The following is a 20,243-nucleotide window of genomic DNA, read 5'->3' on the forward strand; positions in this document are numbered from 1 at the left end:
TTCCTAGAACTTTCTACAAAAGATCCTAAAATGGACCCATGACCAGTATTTAAACAGAGGTAAACTTTTAACAATTTAAGAAGAAGAGCTAAAATACACTCTGCATTCTGCAAAACCTAGTGGATTTTCTGAACTCCTTAATGGCGTGTCCTAGAATAATGTTAAGAAAATGTTAAAAAAAAAAAAAAAAAAAAACTATGCTCCATAAAAGCTAATTAGCAGCGCAACCAACAGCTGCAGAGTATTTTTATAGCTGTTACCAATTACCATCTTCTCTTGGGGGAAACATTAAAACCAAAAAGAACCTGAAATGTGAAGAAATGAGGTGAACCCTACCTAAAAGCTCAGCACCTTTTGCTATTATGACCTCTTATTTCAGTGCCTGGTCATCTATTAATAATTTCTTTCTTCAGTTTTGTGCATTCAGAAAGAAAGTGTGTTCATACAACTAAAAATGAAGGGATACTACTAAAGGAAATGTAAACTAAAGAAATTTAACATTTTTATAACTGTGACTCACAAAGCTTTCCTACAGAAAACACAAGCGTACAATGATACACTTTCAATGATGTTCTCTGAAGCACTGTTCTTAATACAGAAAAATGGAAAACAAATTCCCAACGAAAAAAAATTCCCAACAAAAGGAAATTGTTTAAATAAACTATGTTACAGGGACAGGAGTGGTGGCTCACACCTGTAATCCCAGCACTTTGTGAGGCCAAGGCAGGTAGATCACCTGAGGTCAGGAGTTCAAGACCAATGCCTGACCAACATGGTGAAACCCTGTCTCTACTAAAAATACAAAAATTAGCCAGGCATGGTGATACACACCTGTAATCCCAGCTACTCAGGAGGCTGAGGCAGAAGAATTGCTTGAACCTGGGAGACAGAGGTTGCAGTGAGCTGAGATTGTGTTACTGCACTACAGCCTGGGTGACAGAGACTGCATCTCAAAAAAAAAAAAAACAAAACAAAACAAAACAAAAAAAAACCCTATGTTACAGCTATTCATTTCAATGCATTACTATACAGCCAGTTTTTAAAAAAAAAAAAAAAAAGAGAGAATGATCTGCATCTATGGTCATAAAAACATTTTCAAGATATACTGTCAAGTTAAAAATAAAAACCAAGTTGAAAGTTGCATATGATTACCCCAGTAGTTATTAACAACCATGTTAATAATAAACATATTTTTAAATAGAGGATAAAATGAAGGGAAATACACCTATTTATAGCAGATAGCAGTTTCTCCACAATGTAAGATTACAGTGCACTTTAACTTTTAACATTATATATTTCCATATTGTTTAGATTTTTAATAACATGTATTATGTATGTAATAAGAAAAATTAGGTCTCATTTAAGTTGGTGATATAATTGGAAGGGAAGTAGGAAAAAATCATATTTGTAAAGAAAAGGATAAACTTCAGTGTGTTAACTTTTTATAATGTCTCTAAAATATCATTTGTCTCTACCTCTCTTTTATAAGGCAGTAGTAACCTCACTCACAGAACTTCAAAATGAAGCAAAACGCATAGATACTGGAAACGTTCCCTTATCATCTCCCCTTAGTAATGTCTTCTGAGGATAAAAGTTTAGCTCGAATTCCAGTATTTATCAAATTCAACTGGGCAACAATTCCAGCTTCTAAACAGTTGCAGACAAACCAGACATCTCTATTTCTAAGTAAAAGTAATTACAGAATCGACAACAAAAAAGGTACAAACTCTGCAGACTCTAAAAACATTTAAAGCATTTTCAAAATGGAAATTTAAGGAATTAGATATACTTTTGAATCTATAGTCCAGCAACCTGTTCGAAGAGGCTGGACACTGTGGCTCATACCTGTAATGCCAGCACTTTGGGAGGCTGAAGAGGGCGAATCATGAGGTCAGGAGTTCGAGACCACCCTGGCCAACATGGTGAAATGCCGTCTCTACTAAAACACACACACACACACACACACACACACACACACACACACACACACACACAAATTAGCTGGATGTGGTGACGCATGCCTGTAGTTCCAGCTGCTCAAGAGGCTGAGGTGGGAGAATCACTTGGACCTGGGAGGCAGAGGTTGCAGTGAGCCGAGACTGCACCACTGCACTCCAGCCTGGGCGACAGAGTGAGACTCTGTCTCAAACAACAACAACAACAACAAAAAAAAAACTAGATAGAAGGAGAAAGATTTGCCTAGAAAGGAAATTGAGGAATCACTAGAGCAAGGTAAAACTTTCTACCTGCCTGGGAAAGGGTGTGACCTTGTCCAGGAAAAGTTTGTCTCTTCAGTTATGTGACCATGAACAAAACATTTAAACTCCTATACCTCCATTTCCTCACCTGTAAATTGAACTAGGAATAAATCATCTTTGTGGTCGTTTTTGGCTCTAAAATTATAACAAAAGACCTTCACATCATCCTTGCCAAAGAGTTTTTTTTAAGTAATACATATGAGACCAGGCTCAGAAGCTAACGTCTGTAATCCCAGCATTTTGGGAGACCAAGATAGGTGGATCCCTTGATGCCAGGAATTCGAGACCAGCCTGGCCATCATGGCAAATACCCATCTTCACTAAAAATACAAAAACTAGCCAGGCATGCTAGTGCATGCCTGTAGCCCTAGCTACTCAGAAGGCTGAGGCAGAAGAATCGCTTGAACCCAGGAGATAAAGGTTGGAGTGAGCTGAGATCGTGCCATTGCACTCCTCCCTGGGCAACAGAGCAAGCTTCTGCCTCAAAAAATAAATAAAATAAAGAAATACATATGTACACAGTATAAAATGTTATCTAATATTATAAGGTACATAGCCAAAAACAGTAGATTCCTGCCTGGCTCATCCTCACCCCTGAGTTTCATTCCCCAAAAGAAGGTCCTTCAATTCTTCTAGCTATTTCTTCTGGTAATTACTTCTCTATTTTTAAATCATGCACTTATACTGCTATTTCCTCCAGAGTTTTTCAATTTTAGACATTGCCAAAGTTCCTTATTCAATCTATCAGGTTATTTATTCACCTACACCACCTCCCAAGATTTCCCTCCCAAATTTAATGGAGGTTACTTCAATTTTATTGTACAGCTATACTGTTGAGATGCTAAAGCTATACAGACTATATGTTATATGTGTACATACACTTACACACACATGTATGCACATACATATATATACACATATATGCACATATAGTCCTGTCATCTTGTCTCCACATGAGCTCACATTTTGGTTAATAAGAAAGAAGAGGGCTGGGCACAGTAGCTCTCGACTGTAATCCCAGCACTTTGGGAGGCCAAGGCAGGCAGATCACCTGAGGTCAGGAGTTGGAGACCCACCTGACCAATGTGGAAAAACCTTGTCTGTACTGAAAATACAAAATTAGCTGGGCGTGGTGGCTCATGCCTGTAATCCCAGCTACTCGGGAGGTTGAGCAGGAGAATCACTTGAACTCAAAAGGCGGAGGTCATGGTGAACTGAGATCATGCCATTGTACCCCAGCCTGGGCAACTAGAATGAAACTCCGTGAGAAAGTAATGAAAAGATAAGTGAGAAAGTAATGAAAAGATAAGTCGAAGAGAAGAAGGAAGGGAAGGAGGGAGGGAGGAAGGAGAATGAGGAAGGAGAGAGAGAAAGAAAAAAAAGAAAGAAAGAAAAGAGAAGGAAAGAAAGAGAGAGAGAAAGAGAGAGAGAGAGAAAAAAAGAAAAGCCAAGCCCATTTCACAACCAACCACTTCACAAATGTAACAGGGAAAAAAGTGAAAGCATGGCTTGTAAATCAGAAATTCTGAATTCAGGTCTGAGTCCACAATATACAGGAGCAAAGTATGCACATAAAAATCCCTTATTATCTCTGAATCTCATCTGCTTTCCTCCCATGTAATCTAAATATAAGGGCATCTACTACAAAATGGTTAAATCACAAGGCACAAATATGGTACACGAAAGAACTCTGTGAATCATAAAGCACTATAGAACTATTCACTTCTGTTACTGTCTTCACTAAAAGATTCCTACAAATGAAGTCCCTGGAGTTTCTTGTCACTCTTGACCACTGTTCCCCTACCTAGGCTAAAAACCAAGAGTTGGAAGTTGCTGAAAATAGGATGAAGATCTAAACTGTTTCAAAGCCAGAATCTGATCCAGACCTTCACTGGACCTATGTATCACCCTAGGAGACAAATGTACACCAAATAAAGATCAAGTGTCTAAACAGACTAAATAAAGCAATTTTGCTTTATATTTGCAGTGAGAAAAGAGTTTCCTTATTAAATTTTCCTTATGAAAGTAAGACAAGAGGCCAGGCATGCTGGTTCACAGCTGTAATTCCAGCACTTTGGGAGACCAAGGCAGGTGATTGCTTGAGTCTAGGAGCTTAAGGCCAGCCTGAGCAACGTGGCAAAAGCTGTCTGTACAAAAAATACAAAAAATTAAGAGTGTGGTGGCATGCACCTGTGGTCCCAGCTACTCAGGAGGCTACGGTGGGAGGATTGCTTGATCCCAGGAGAACGAGGCTGCAGAGAGCCAAGATCGTGCCACTGAACTCTAGCCTGGGCCAGAGAGAGACCCTAACTAACTTCAAAAAAAAATAATAATAATACAAGAATATAATTTCAGTCCTCAAAGTCAATTCTTGTTTTTTCTCATTTTACCTCCATATTTCTACATAATATATTGGTACATCTGCTTCTTGTTTGCTGTCATTATCTGTCAAGTTCCTATTAAAGAAAGAACTTTGCGGAGAAAGTATTTTGAACCCACCTTAGGAGGTAGAGTACAGAACTGTCCAGCAATATATTACCCTGATTCTGTAAAAATAAAGCACTCCTTTTATTTCTAGTTTTTTGTTTTTTGTTTTTTTTTTTGAGACGGAGTTTCGCCCTTGTTACCCAGGCTGGAGTGCAATGGCGCGATCTCGGCTCACCGCAACCTCCGCCTCCTGGGGTCAGGCAATCTCCTGCCTCAGCCTCCTGAGTAGCTGGGATTACAGGCACGCACCACCATGCCCAGCTAATTTTTTGTATTTTTGGTAGAGACGGGGTTTCACCATGTTGACCAGGATGGTCTCGATCTCTCGACCTCGTGATCCACCCACCTCGGCCTCCCAAAGTGCTGGGATTACAGGCTTGAGCCACCGCGCCCGGCGCTTATTTCTAGTTTTCAAGTCCTCCATTAAAAGTCCGACATAATGCCTCTATATGAGAGCCAACCTAGAAGGAAGGTAGCTGAGCAGTTGGATCTAAATTTTTACACTACTCTTAATTACCCTCTGAATTCATTTCAGTGATGCCCAGTTTCTCTGACCCTTTCCAGCCACCCCACACAGTTTAATCCTGTTCCTTGTCGTATAGGACAAATGATAAATAGGACTGCAAACTTAATTTATTTCAAGACAGGCATGGACATAATTCTTATGAGCTCTGTGGAAAGGGATTAACTGGAGCTAAAAAGATATCGACCTTTAATTATGTGAAAAGTTACCTAAACCTAACAAGTATGCTGTATTAAAGAGTAAGTTTATGGACTAAGTCTCTTGCTCAATTTCTGTCCAAAGAAGGTGTCTGAAGTTCTTCAAATGTGGACTTCAGCTGTGGTTCGCTACATGCTGGCAGCTTCAGGGACAGCACTCTGCCTAGTGCCAAGTGTACAGGTGAACTTGAGGTCAGGCAGGTGACCCTAACAAGTAGGCATGGTACATTAAGGAGAGGAAATCTTTCCTCTCATTAATCAACAGGATAAAGGTGATTAAGCAGGATTTTTCAATGACCTATATAATTTCATCAGAGCTGCTATGGCTATTAGCAGGGAGCAGCTGAATTCCTAATGAGATGAATTTGATAGCACAGCCCTTCCAGAGAAGCCAAGGGAGCGAGCCCAATCTACAGGGAAGCAACAATTGGTAGGCAATGTTTACTCCTTCTCCTCTTGAGAGCTGTCTCTCATTCTCAATATTTGGCTCTTTCCCTTCAGGGAGGTTTCCCTGTCCCTGGATGGCTGGCTCTGCAGCATCTGCTAAAAAGTGGAAGCTGGATCTGCTGTGAATGGGTGGGTTTAGGAGGCTGGGACAGAACTGGGCTAATTGACTAGACCTGCTCACGTGATTCCCAAAGTCTCAAGCCAACAAGGCTACCGCCGCTTGCATCAACACCTCTCTTGGCCTGGCCTGAAATAAGACAGCAGGTAGTTCCTCCCACTCCCTAGCAGAAGTGGAGTTAACAAGGGACCTTTGTTGAGCCAGAGGAAACACACACACACACACACACACACACACACACACACACACACAATCAATAACAACCACGACTTGAATGCAGTTTCATCAGAGAATTTACGAAATTGAGCAACAGCTACCCAACAAGTAAGTCCTTACAGCAGGAAACGGCCGCAAACCTCAGACGGGCACCGCCTCGGTCTCCGGTGTAAGCAAGTTGGTTTAGAGGGGAAACCTGAACTCCACATCTCTTTGCCTTTGCCTGTGCCTCCCAGAGGACCCAGGGGCCAAGGAATAGGACGGAGGGCCCTGAAGACATCTTCCTTCGCCACAACAAGCCGGCTCTCTCTATTCCAGGGTCAGTCACCGCGTAACGCCCAGTCCGGGAGCCCGCAGCCCTGGGAGCCGCCTCCTCCCCCCACCCACCCCGCGCCGCCGCCCGACGCGGCGCCCCCCAGCCCAACGCCGGCTCCTCCAGCCCAGCTGGCGGATGCAGAGAAGAAAGACATTTCGGCTCTCCCTCCTCCAAACCCCTAAAATAAAAGAATCCCTCAAGCGCAAATCTCGGGCCAGCATAGCCCCTACCTGTCCCCGGCTGTGGCTCCTCCTTCCCAAGCAGTGGGGCTCGCTGGACAAGTGTCTTCAGACCCTATAGAAAGTTTGCGCTGCGGTCCCGGGGACACCCGCGCGGGACCCTGTGAGGAAAGCGGGGCCGGCTCCTCGCCCCGCTGGCGGTCGCCGCTGGAAAGTCTCGGCCGGCCCAGGTCCTCCCGGCCCGGCTCACACTCAGGAGTGACCGGGAAGAATGTAGGTCGTGAGAAGGTCGGAGCGCAACTTTTCGAGGGTGCGTCAGCCCCTAGCTGAGCCGCGTGGGTCCCGAGCTCTCCCCCGCCTCTTCCTCAGGAGCACTGGCGGGCCCGGGACCCGGGCGAGGTGGGGCGGGGCAAGGGTGGGGGCGGGGCCCAACCTGCCCGGAGGCCTCGGGAAGCGCGCCCCGGCCCCGCCCCCGCCGCCGCCGGCCCCGCCCCTGCCTCTGGGACGCGCCGCCGCCAGGTGCGCCTGGGTCTCGGGCAGCGCCGCGCCGCGCGGCCCTCGGCGGTTTCCAAGGTGAAGGAGGCGGAGCCTCTGAGGGAAAGTTTCCGCCGAAACTTGAGCCGGGCGCCGTCGAGCACTCGCGCCCTTGGGGTTAGTGTTTGGCCGGAGCTACACTCTAGACTCACGCACGCACACCGCGGTACGCAGCACTACCGTTCACGGTCCCGCCAAAGGCTCGTCTCTCGGGTTCTGCCGAGTGGAGGGAGTCGGACGCCGCCGCAAGTCACGGGCGTTTCCGATTTCTCGCTTCCCAAAGGTTTGAGGGCGGCCACCGGCGCCCAGGCTGCGCTCCGCTTTCCTTTGCTGACCCCACACAGTTTAATCCTGTTCCTTGTCCTATAGGACAAATAATTTAAAAAAAAAAAAAAAAAGAACCCCAAACTTCCTTGAGGTGCGAATTTTAAAACGCTGATACCGTCCCGAGAGAGCAGAGTCAGGTGAAGCAAACGTTCTCCTGTTACTCCCCTGTCAGACCCCCCTGCAGTGGGCAGGGCGGGAAGTGTGGCCTTGGCCGACGTTAATGAAGGGCCAGGGTGGAGGGAGGACGCCTGCCGGTTTGTTCTGTTTTGCTTAAGGGTAACCTTAGCGTTCGTGGAGTCGTTTGTGGGGTTAGGGAGTATGTGGTATGTGTGTGTGTCACAAGTTCACTGGCAACTGCCCCACCCTCACCCCTTCCCAAGAAATGAAGGCTCTAATTCGGACCGTTCTACAACAAAGGAGAAACTTCCCCAAGTCAAGATGACAGAGCAGGTGCAACATCCATTTCCCCACTACCACGCTTGAGATGGTGGCTTTGGGCACTTCCCGGTGCCTCGACATCCTTCCTAGAGCCCAGCCTTCCCACCCGAGGCTGGCCCTGCGTGGCCGGCTGCCTTTGCCATCAGAGACCGCGGCTATGCCATTGCCAAGCTGGGCAGCGCCGCCTCGCTTCCCCATTCCTCCGTCTCCCACGCCCCTTGCATGCTTGGGCCGCGAAGTGAAGATTCTGCTTTCTGGACTTTAAATCCCGGAGGAGGAATGAGAAACTCTTGGTTGGTAGCTCTCTTGGCACGTTCATAGCCCTGTGGTTGGAGTGGCTGAAACCTGCGGTCAGCCAGCTGGGGCCACACCAGTTTGCAAAGGCGGATGTGGCCGTTTTCCACCGCAGCAGCATCCTGCTGGCGCCTCAGCGGATTCTCCTTTGGAGGAAGCATCTTCTTCCCTTCGTTTTCAATGAATGGCATCCAGAGATAACCAAAGTCAGGTTTATCTAGTTTCAAGTTCTGTCTTGCAACCGTGGTAATTGGAGGAGGCAAACTTCACACTTTCTTCTCTAGCTGTCTACCACCACTGCTGCGCTTGTGGATGACAGCAGGAACACCAGTTGTACTTGCCGTAAGTATCTCTCTAGATTCACCAGCCTTTCACCTGTGACAAGCGCTTCACTAGCCTTTCACCTGTGACAAGCGCAGTCAAGAGGAACAAGGAAGAGCGAGGAAGATAAGGAAGAACAAGCAAGATAGAGATCAGAGTAGAAAGCTGTGGAGTTCTGCACAACAGGTCCCCTTGGCCTGCTCTAACAATTAGAATGTGGAGGAAGCATTCATTTACTCAACAAATATATACTGAGTGTCTTTTGCATGCGAGACACCCTTCTAGGGGTTGAGGACACAGCAGAGAGCACAAAAAAAAAATTCTAGCCCTCGGCTGATCTGAAGGTAGTGAGTTATCTCAATTGGTTGTTCACAATCAGTTGCAGATCGAACCCCTTGTTCTACTCTTTCCCCCTTCTCACTACTGTACTTGACTAGTTAAAAAAAAAAAAAAAAAAAAAAAAAAAAAAAAAATCCAGCCCTCACGGAGCTTACCTCTTCCAGGTGGGAAAGACAGATGGTAAATACATAAGGACACTATGTGGACTACTGTATGATTAGAAATGCTGTGGAGAGGCCAGGAATGGTGACTCATGCCTGTAATCCCAGCAGTCTGGGAGACCAAACCAGGAGGATCGCTTGAGGCCAGAAGTTGGAAACCCAGCCTGGGCAATATAGCAAGACCCTTATCTACAAAAAATTTAAAAATTAGCTAGGCATGGTGGCATGTGTCTGTAGTCCTAGCTCTCCAGGAGGCTGAGGCAGGAGGATCACTTGAGCCTACTACACACCAGCCTGGGCGGCACAGTGAGACCCTGTCTTGAAAGAAAGGAATGCTGTGGATAAAAATTAAGCAGAGAGGGTACATAAAAAGTATGAGGGGTGCTATGTTAAGTGGGAGTGATCAAGGAAATCTTCTGGAGGAGGTAACATTTGAGGAAAGACTTGTGGGAGGTTAGGAATATCTGAGCAGACAACTTCCCAGGGAGAAAGCATAGCAAATGCAAAGGCCCTGAGGCAGGAGTGTGCCTGAGTGTACTAGGAACAACCCAGAGGCCACCATGAAAGAATGGAGAAGATGAAATCAGAGAAGTGAAAGGTAGGGGTGATGCAGATCAGGTAAGGCTTTTACTCTGAGTTGGTTGGAACCATTGGAGGATTATGTGTAGAAAAGTGACATTTTCTGACATTGTAATTGGATCACTTTGACTGCTAGGTTGAGAATAAACAGTAGGGTATGAGGGTGAAAGCACAGAGACTGGTTAAGAGGCTACTAAAATAATCTAGGGGCAAGAAGACAGAGAAACGGACCAGAGAGATAGTGGTGGAGATGATAAACTGACAGGGTTTCCTCAACATGGATGTGGGATATGAAGGAAAGGAGATGAGGAGGATGCTGAGGCTATTTGCCTGGGCAGCCGTAAGGATGGAACTGCTGTAACAACATTGGAGAAGACTTCAAAAGGAACAGGTTAGGGTAAAATCAAGGCGGGAAAGAAATGAGGACACATAATTTGAATGATCTTCAATTTCTTCAACTTATGAAGTGGAGAAAATACGACCTACTTCATTAAGGTCAGTTTATGATGACATGAATTAGCATAGTGAAATGTCTGACATAATGCGTAATACATAATAGGCAGTTAAGAATGTTCCCTCTCTACAAATATGATTTTCATTCATATTCATTATGCCCTGTGAGAGTGAAACCCAGTCATTGTTTTAGGGGAAATAAATCTTACTAAAAACAAAGAAGTTGTCTCCTTCTCCCACTCTTGCCATATGACACTGCTTTCTCTTTGTCTTCCACCATGAAGACAGGCATGATAGCTCACATGGAAGCTTCCTGAGGCCCTCACCCAGAAGCAGACGCTGGAGCTGTGTTTGTACAGCTTGCAGAACTGTGAGTCAATTAAACCTCTTTTCTTTATAAATTAAATAAATAAATAAAAATAAAGGATAACCAGACATGGAGGCACAGGCCTATAGTCTCAACTGCTTAAGAGGTCAAGTCAGAAGGATCAGTTGAGCCCAGGAGGTCGAGGTTGCAGTGATCTTTAAGTGCCACTACACTCCAGCCTGGGCAACAGAGTAAGACCCTATCTCTCCCCCCAAAAAAGTTGAAAAATATCTATTACATTGAAATATATTTATAATATATTATTGTATCAAGTAAGCCTACTATAAAAATAAGTGTGTAAAGTAAGATTTTCTTTACAAACATTAATAATGATTATCTTGGCCAGGCACAGTAGCTCACGCCTGTAATCCCAGCACTTTGGGAGGCTGAGGCAGGTTGATCAGACCAGCCTGTCAAACATGGTGAAACATCATCTCTACTAAAAATACAAAAATTAGTTGGGCATGGTGGCAGGTGCCTGTAATCCCGCTACTCAGGAAGCTGAGGCGGGAGAATTGCTCGAGCCCGGGAGGCAGAGGTTGCAGTGAGCCAAGATCATGCCATTGCACTCCAGCCTTGGCGACAAGATGGAAACTCCATCTCAAAAATAATAATTATTATTATCTCAATACTAGCATAACAGTTTATTTTTATTGTCTGTGATTTTCTCTACTACCAAGTTTTCTGCCAAAGGAGGGTATAACTTTCTCTTAGGAGTGGAATTACTGGATGATAGGCTATATATATAATGAGATTTAGTTGATACTTCCAGTTTTCCAAAATGGTTATACCAATTTATGCTCCCACTGACAACTTATAGAAATTCCAATTTGGAGCAGTGCATTTTTAACAGTATACATCCAGTAAACAGCAATTTATTTGAACCTACTGCTTTAGAAGTTACAATAATTAATTAGGCAAAAGTTAAAAATAAGTATATTGATTGTAAATGGATATATTAGTAACATAATAACCTTTTCTAAGTTGTGTTTTTATTCATTTCTTTTCTTTTTTGAGACGGAGTTCCACTCTTGCTACCCAGGCTGGAGTGCAATGGCGCAATCTCGGCTCACCGCAACCTCCACTTCCTGGGTTCAAGCAATTCTCCTGCCTCAGCCTCCCAAGTAGCTGGAACTACAGGTGTGCACCACCATACCCAACTAATTTTTTATTTTTAGTAGAGATTTATTTTCATTTTATTCTTTTTTTGGGGGGGAAGAGAGGAAAAAAAAGAGAGAAAGAAAGAAAAGAAATAATAAAAGAGAAAGAGGAAGAGAAAGAGGGAGAGAGAATGGGGAGTCTTGCTTTATTGCCCAGGCTAGAATGCAGTCTATAAATGGTTATTGAAAACCTCTTTTATGCCAATAATTGTGCTTAACAATGGAGACAGGAAGGAATAAGGGAGGAAAATAACAAGCAGCCAACCAATATTTCATTTAAACCTGTGAAATGCTATGCAGTTACTGAGGAGTGATTTACTTCCACTTATGTAGCCACTTTTAGAGTAGGTGTGATGTGGTACTGACAAGAATGTAAGTTTTGTGGATTTGGGGTGGAGAGTTCTATAAATGTTTATTAAGTTTACTTGTTCTGGGTCTGGTTCAAGTCCTGGATATCCTTGTTAATTTTCTGTCTTGTTGATCTGTCTAATATTGACAATGTGATGTTAAAGTCTCTCACTATTATTGTGTGGGAGTCTAAGTCTCTTATAAACCAAAGAACTTGCCTTATATATCTGGGTGTTCCTGTATTGAGTGCGTATATATTTAGGACCGATTGTTGCATTGATCCTTTTACCATTATGTAATGTCCTTCTTTGCCTCTTTTGATCTTTGTGGCTTTAAAGTCTATTTTATCAGAGGCAAGAATTGCAACTCCTGCTTTTTATTTATTATTATTATTATTATTATTATTATTATTATTATTATTGGCTCTCCATTTGGTTCGGAAATCTTCCTCCATCCCTTTGTTTTGAGGCATTGTGTATCCCTGCATGTGAGATGGGTCTGGATGCAACATACCGATGGGTTTTGGCTTTTTATCCAATTTGCCTGTCTGTGTCTTTTGATTGGGGCATTTAGTCTATTTAAATTTAGGATGGATAATAATATATGTGAGTTTAATACTGCCATTTGATGCCAGCTGGCTGTTTTGCCTGTTAGTTGATGTAGATTCTTCATTATGTTGATGCTCTTTATCTTTTGGTATTTTTGGAATGGCTGATACTGGTTGTTCCTTACTATGTGTAGTGCTTCTTTCAGAAGCTCTTGTTAAGCAGGCCTGGTGGTGATGAACTCTCTGAGTACTTGCTTGTTCACAAAAGATTTTATTTTTCCTTCACTTATGAAGCTTAGTTTGGCTAGATATGAAATTCTGGGTTGAAAGTTCTTTTCTTTAAGGATGTTGAATATTGGCCCCCACTCTCTTCTGGCTTGTAGGGTTTCTGCTGAGAGATCTGCTGTGAGTCTGATAGGCTTCCCTTTATGGGTAACCTGACCTTTCTCTCTGGCTGCCCTTAGCATTTTCTCCTTCATTTCAACCCTGGTGAATCTAACGATTATGTGCCTTGGGGTTGCTCTTCTTGAGGAATATATTTGTGGTGTTCTCTGTATTACCTGGAGTTGAATATTGTCCTGCCTTGCTCGGTTGGGAAAGTTTTCCTGAATAATATCCTGAAGAATATTTTCCAACTTGGATTCATTCTCTTTGTCACATTCAGGTACACCTAACAGACGCAGATTAGGTCTTTTCACATAGTCCCATATTTCTTGGAGACTTTGCTCATTCCTTTTTACCCTTTTTTCTCTAATCTTGTCTTCTCGTTTTATTTCATTGAGTTGGTCTTCGACCTCTGATATCCTTTCTTCTGCTTGATCAATTCTACTGTTAAAACTTGTGCATACTTAGCGAAGTTCTCATGTTTTTCAGCTGCATTCATTCACTTATATTCCTCTCTAAATTGTCTATTCTCATAAGCATTTTGTCAAATCTTTTTTCAAGGTTCTTACTTTCTTTGCATTGGGTTAGAACGTGTTCTTTTAGCTCACAGCAGTTTCTTATTATCCACCTTTTGAAGCCTGATTCTGACAATTCATCACACTCATTCTGCATCAGGCATTTTTCCCTTGCTGATAAGGAGCTGTGACCCCCTGAAGGAGGAGAGGCATTCTGATTTCGGATGTATTCAGCCTTTTTGCACTGGTTTCTTCCCATCTTTGTGGATTTATCCACCTGTCGTCTTTGTGATTGCTGACTTTCAGATTGGGTCTCTGAGTGGACATTCAGCTTGTTGGTGATGATGTTATTTCTGTTTCTTTGCTTTCCTTCGGCGGACGCCCCTCCCCAACAGAGCTGGACCTTCCCGGGTTCAGCTGTGCTTGCTGTGAAACTCTCAACCATCAGCGTTTCCAATTGCTGTTTTTTTATGGGGGTGGAACCAGCTGAGCCCGATCACCTGGCTCCCTACCTCGGAGCCCCCCCCTTTTTTTTTTTCCTGATTGAAGGGTCGATTCTCTCCCAGGTGCCCCAGTCACCCGCCGCAAAGGCACTGGGATCTATACAATTTCCCATGTGGCAACCACACTAGCTGAAACAGCAGTGCTGAGATTTGTGGCACTTTTCTGCCCGGGAATCTCCCGGTCTGGCTCCTGGCTTCAGTCCCCCTTTCAATTAGCTGAATGGGCGACTCTGCCTTCCCAAAGCTCCAAACGCCAACTAAAAGGGCACCCAGTCCCGCATACCCCGCACTGAGAACCGCCAGGCCGGGAAAGGGGCAAAACAGCTGCGCAGGCCATAAAAGTCGCGCTGGCGACCTGCGGGGCTCTTCCGCTGGGAATCTCCTGGTCCGTAGTCAACAAAAATTCATCTGGAAGTCTGGCGTCCACCCACTCCCTGCGCCTTCACTGGGAGCTTCAATCCTGAGCTGCTGCTACCTGGCCATCTTGGATCGTCTCCCTCTTTTTTTTTTTTTTTTTTGAGACAGAATTTCACTGTTTCCCCTAGGCTGGAGTGCAGTGGCGTGACCTTGGCTCACTGCAGCCTTGACTACCTTCCAGTTTCAAGCAATTCTCTTGCCTCAGCCTCCCAAGTAGTTGAGATTACAGGCACCCGCCAACACACAGGCTAATTTTTGTATTTTGGGTAGAGACAGGATTTCGTCATGTTGGCCAGGCTGGTCTCTATCTCCTGACATCTTGATCGGCCCGCCCCTGCCTCCCAAAATGCTGGGATTACAGGCGCGAGCCACTGTGCCTGGCCCAATTATATTAATGTTTTATACTCTTCAGTTGTGTTATTATAGTGCTTTAAAGCACTGAATTATGTTTCTTTACTGCAGAACCCAGACAAGATTCTTCCCTTTTTCTTACCACTTTTATTCCCACTTTAAAATGTAATTATATTTGCAATTAGATATTTCTCAAATTATTAAACGTGTTAAATACTAGATATTCAAGATTATATGGACAAAGGAGAGAAGTATTTCATCATTCACACATACATAAATAAACAAACTCTTCTTTCACAGAGCTCATAGGACTATAGATCTTAACACTCTTATGAGGAAGTGGACAAAGAGCATCATCTGTGTTTAAGAAAAGCAGAAGCTGAAATGCAACATAGGGAAGTTGTCCCAGATACCTTGGAATTAAAACTAAAAAGTACAGAAAGACATTATCATTTACAGTCAGATTAAATCTAAATTTAAATTATCTTCTGTAGTTGCCACTCTTTTAAAAAAAAAAAAAGGAGCTCAAAAATGAACAATGTGTATTCTGTTATAATAGTCATCATCCTGTCAAGAAATTCTTTTTTCTAACAAGTACAATTAATAAAAATCTGTTAGCAGAGAGGGTAGTGGCAGAGATTCCCACATTAGTATCCAGTGCTCAGTCTAGTGGAGTTAGCAGTATAGGCTGCACATTTTTGCCAAATAGCAATAATAGAGGCATGTCCACTGAAGTAGATCTGCAATATGATTTAGGTGTTGTTCCTAGTTATATAGCCTTCAAGTTTACATAACCTTTGTGGACAACTTTATAGACTCAATAAGCTACTTAGTATTATAATAAGTTATTTTCTTTTAAACCAGCTGCATGTTTTCTGCAGTTTGTAGCAGAATTCTGACAGAGCTATATGTTACATTTATTATTTATTTATTTTTGTCTGTGTTCAATGGCAAAGATGTCAAGTACTAATTTGCAAGGTAGTGGTCATAGTGGGTGTATTAGTCTGTTCTCACACTGTTATAAAGATAAGACTGGGCGATTTATTAAGAAAAGAGATTTAATAGACTTACAGTTCCACATGGCTGCATAAGCCTCAGGAAACTGACAATCTTGGTAGAAGGCGAAGGGGAAGCAAGCACCTTCTTCACAAGGCAGCAGGAGAATGAGAGTGTGAGGAGGAAGCTGCCAAACACTTTTAAACCATCAGATACTGTGAGAACTCACTCACTGCCAGGAAAACAGTATGGGGGAAACTGCCCCTATGATCTATTAACCTCCCACCAGGTCCCTCCCTTGATACATGGGGATTACAATTTGAGATGATTTGGGTGGCAACACAGAGCCAAACCATATCAGTGGGAATCATTCTATTGTTATCAAACCTAAAGGGAATATAAGGCAAACACTACTAGCTGCCTATCCAATTTCAAGTCTCTATTTTTATCTTTCTACCAGAGCCCCTCCCCTTTTTTTATGGCAGCAAAATACAACCACCTTTGCAACTACAGGTAGTTATATGACACAGTCCAAGCCAATGGAATGTAAGAGGGAAGATATTCTTGTGTGTACTTTCAGAAAGCCCAGCTGGCTTGGTTCCATGAATCTTTGCCCTTCTTTCCACCTAATTCTTCCTGCCTGGACATTAGTTACCTGGAGAGGCAGAAGCCATCTTCAGATGATAAAAACAAAAGTTAAATATGTGGGGTGATTGTACAGAAAGCCAAAAGGGGCACCCAGAACACTAAGCTTTGTAGACTCGTGTACCATAGCCGTACTGCCCACCTCTGAACTTCCTGCTATGAGATAAAAAAAAATCCTTATGTGTTTATACTACTGTTACTTCAGTTTCTTTTAAATATAGCAAACACATTCCAAATAATACAGCATCTAAAGTTTTTGGTTTTTTTTTTTAATTTTCTTTTTAGGAACAGGTTCTGTCTGTGTTGCCCAGGCTACAGTGTAGTGGCTATTCTTAGGTGTGATCATAGCTCACTACAGTCTCTAACTGGCCTCAAGCAATCCTCCCACCTCAGCTTCCAGGATAGCTGGGGTTACAGGAGAACACCACACTAAAGTTTCTCTTAAATACAATGTTTGCTGTAGATTTTTGGTTGATGTCCTCTGTTAGGTTGAAAAAACTTCCTTTATTTTCTTGTGAAATTCTAAGAGATTTTTAAATTGTTAACTGGTATTGAACTTTATAAAATGATTTTTCTGTGTCTGAGATGATATTATTTTCCCTTGATGTGATGATTTTTATTATAGATCTTCTGTTGTTGAACCAAATTTACATTATTCATATTAACCCTATTTGATTGTAATATATTTTTAGCAGGGTATTGGACTTTGTTAGCTAACATTTTATTTAGCGTAATTTTGCATCCATGTTCTTAAATAAAATAGGCCTTTTTTTCTTCATGTGACTAGGTATCAACATTGTATTGGCCTTATAAATTACGTTGAATACTTTGCCTGTATTTTCTATTTTTCTAGAGCAACTTGTATCATAGAAATGATCAGGCAATAAGATGCAGGGAACACTCCAGGTACTACATACCCAAGTTGAATACATTATTCTTCTAACTTTTTGAAACTTTTAATACACATAAAGATAAGTGTGCACATTATAAGTGTATAGCTCAGTTTATTTCCACAAACTGAATAGACCAATGTAATCAGCACCAAGATCAGGAAACAGAATCTGGAAGCTTCCTTGTGCCCCCTTCCAACCACTATTTCCCCTCAAGGTGAATCCTGACTTAACTGCATAGATATGTTTTGTCTATTTTTGTATGTTATAGAACTAGAATAATAGAATAGATACTCTTTTGTGTTTGTCTCTCGTTCTTATTAGTAAGATTCATCCATATTGTTGATGTGCTTATGGGTAGTTTATTATTTGCTGTATATAATATTTCATTGGGTAAATATTCTATGAATTAGCTATCCATTCTACTACTTATAAGTGTACAGCTCAACTTATTTCCACAAGTGGAATAGACCTACGTAATCGATGGTTGTTTGGTGACATAGAGAAGGGTTTTTAAAAAACCTTTTTAAATGCATGATAGAAAAGTAGGAGAATTATTTAAGTACTAAAAAAACAATAAGAAGGGGGAAATTGTAATGGTATAGTTACTTTGGAAAACAGTCTGATAGTTCCTGAAACGATTAAACATAGAGTTACCATATGACCCAGCAATCGCACTCATAGACATATATGCAAGACAAAACATATGTCCACACAAAAACTTGTACTTAAATATTCCTGGCAACATTAGCCATCATGTCTAAAGGGTGAAAAATAATCCAGATATCCATCAACTGATGAATGGTTAAGCAAAACATGCCATATCCATATAATGGAATATTATTTGGCCATAAAAGGAATGAAATGTTCAGGTGCAGTGGCTCACACCTGTAATTCTAATACTTTGGGAGGCCGAGGCAGGTGGATCACTTGAAGTCAGGAGTTCAAAACCAGCCTAGCCAATATGGTGAAACACCATCTCTACTAAAAATAGAAAAAATTAGCCAGGCGTGGTGGTGGGTGCCTGGAATCCCAGCTACTTGGGAGGCTGAGGCAGGAGAAATCCTTGAACCTGAGAGGCAAAGGTTGCAGTGAACCGAGATTGTGCCACTATACTCCAGCCTGGGTGACAGAGCGAGACTCCATCTCAAAAAAAAAAAAAAAAAAAAGGAATTAAGTATTGATATGATATACAATACAATATGGATAAAGCTTGAAAATATTCTGTTACATAAAAGAAGCCAGATACAAAAGATGTTATTGTATGGTTCCATTTATATGAAATGTCCAGAATCAAAATAGACAAATTCATACAGGCAGAAAAAGGCTTGGGGAGTTGGAGTTAGAGTTAAAGAGCGGAATGGGGCATGACTGCTAATGGATACAGTGTTTCTTTCAGGTGTCATGTAAATGCTCTGGAATTAGATAGTAATGATTGTTCTGCATGTAAATATACTAAAACCACTCAATGCATACTTTTAAAAAGATGACTTTTACAGTAAATGAATTATCTGTCCTTTTTTTTAAAAAAAAAAAAAAGGAAAGTAGAATAAAAGAGCAGCAGAGCTGGCACTTGTCTGAAAATTATCCACTGACCCCTAGTAGCCTACAGCCTGGGTTACAATGGGTTATAAATGAAGGGACAGGAGATAAACCTTTAGAAGAAGACACTAGGAGAAGGTGGGTAGCAGTGGAATCCACAGAGGAAGACAGTGAAGGTATGTGCCTTTTTGAGTCTCGGCCCTGGGTGGAATGATTAAAAAATGCTTCCCCTGACAATCACTAACTCCACGCACCTAATTTGGAGCCAAAGTTAATATTATCTATATGGTCCAAAAATACTCCAAATCAAAAGTTTAGATTAGATAGGTCCTGGATTGGTTGTACCTTTAGATGCCCAGCTGGCATAAACACAAATCCTGTTGAGAAATGCATTTTAAATCCAGGCTTTAAAGTACTGCCACAGATAAATATGCAGCAAAATTGAATATTGCAATTTCCCTTTGGATTTCAGTTTCATCCTAGGTGTTTTGGAAAGTTTTCATTGATGGAGCTGTTTAAATCTACCTTTTTGTTATTAATTACTTATTCTAGTGTTTTGTTGTCAGAGAACACATTCTGTATGAGGCTAATTATTTGGAGTTTATAGAGGCTTCTTTTGTGACCTAGTGCATAATCAATTAATGTATATGTTCCATGGGTGCTTTCAAAATATCAATTTTTTAAAAAATATCTATTTTTAAAGCATCCATGAAACATTTATATTAATTGATTATGCATTTATATTTATTGATTACAGTGAAATTACACATGTAATCTCAGCACTTTGGGAAGCCAAGGCGGTTGGATCACTTGAACCCAGGAGTTTAAGACTAGCCTAGAAAACATGGCAAAACCCCATTTCTACAAAAAAAAAAAAATTATCTGGGCATGGTGGTGCACACCTGTAGTCCTTGCTACTCAGGAGGTTGAGTTGGAGGGATTGCTTGAGCCCAGGAAGTAGAGGCTGCACACTGTGACTGTACCACTGCACTCCAGCTTGGGTGACAGAGAAAGAGCCTGTCTCTTTTTTTTTTTTTTTTTTTTTTTAAGGATATTTCCTTTTTGGGCATGCAAAGTTAGACACATAGAACAATAGAAGATAAAATGTACTAATCTTGTACATTATGAGCTTATTTTTTAATCTGCCTTATCAAAAATTTCTAAAGGTGTCTTGTTAGATATTACTCTATATTATTACTGATTTTTAAAAAATTTTCCCCAGTAGTCTACTGGTCCTGCTCCCTGTACTTTGAATATATATTTGATATAATTTGGATATTTGTTCCCTCCAAATCTTATGTTGAAAGGTAATCCCCAATGTTGGAGGTGGGGGCTGGTGGGAGGTGTTTGGGTTATAGGGGTAAATCTCTCATTAATTTCTCACACTTTGA

At 42.0% G+C, this 20,243-nt stretch overlaps 1 protein-coding gene across 1 annotated transcript in view; it reads right to left on the reverse strand.

The window, feature by feature from the left end:
• The window catches only part of FHIP1A (FHF complex subunit HOOK interacting protein 1A), a 275,581-nt gene extending 268,441 nt beyond the window's left edge, over positions 1 to 7,140 (reverse strand). Inside the window, exon 1 of the mRNA XM_074396824.1 lies at positions 6,793 to 7,140. The gene's annotated coding sequence lies outside the window, so the exon portion shown is untranslated. The remainder of the gene's footprint in view (positions 1 to 6,792) is intronic.
• Between the last annotated feature and the right edge of the window lie 13,103 nt (positions 7,141 to 20,243).

The sequence above is a fragment of the Saimiri boliviensis genome, chromosome 3 (assembly GCF_048565385.1).
Source record: "Saimiri boliviensis isolate mSaiBol1 chromosome 3, mSaiBol1.pri, whole genome shotgun sequence".
In the NCBI taxonomy this organism is placed as follows: domain Eukaryota; kingdom Metazoa; phylum Chordata; class Mammalia; order Primates; family Cebidae; genus Saimiri; species Saimiri boliviensis.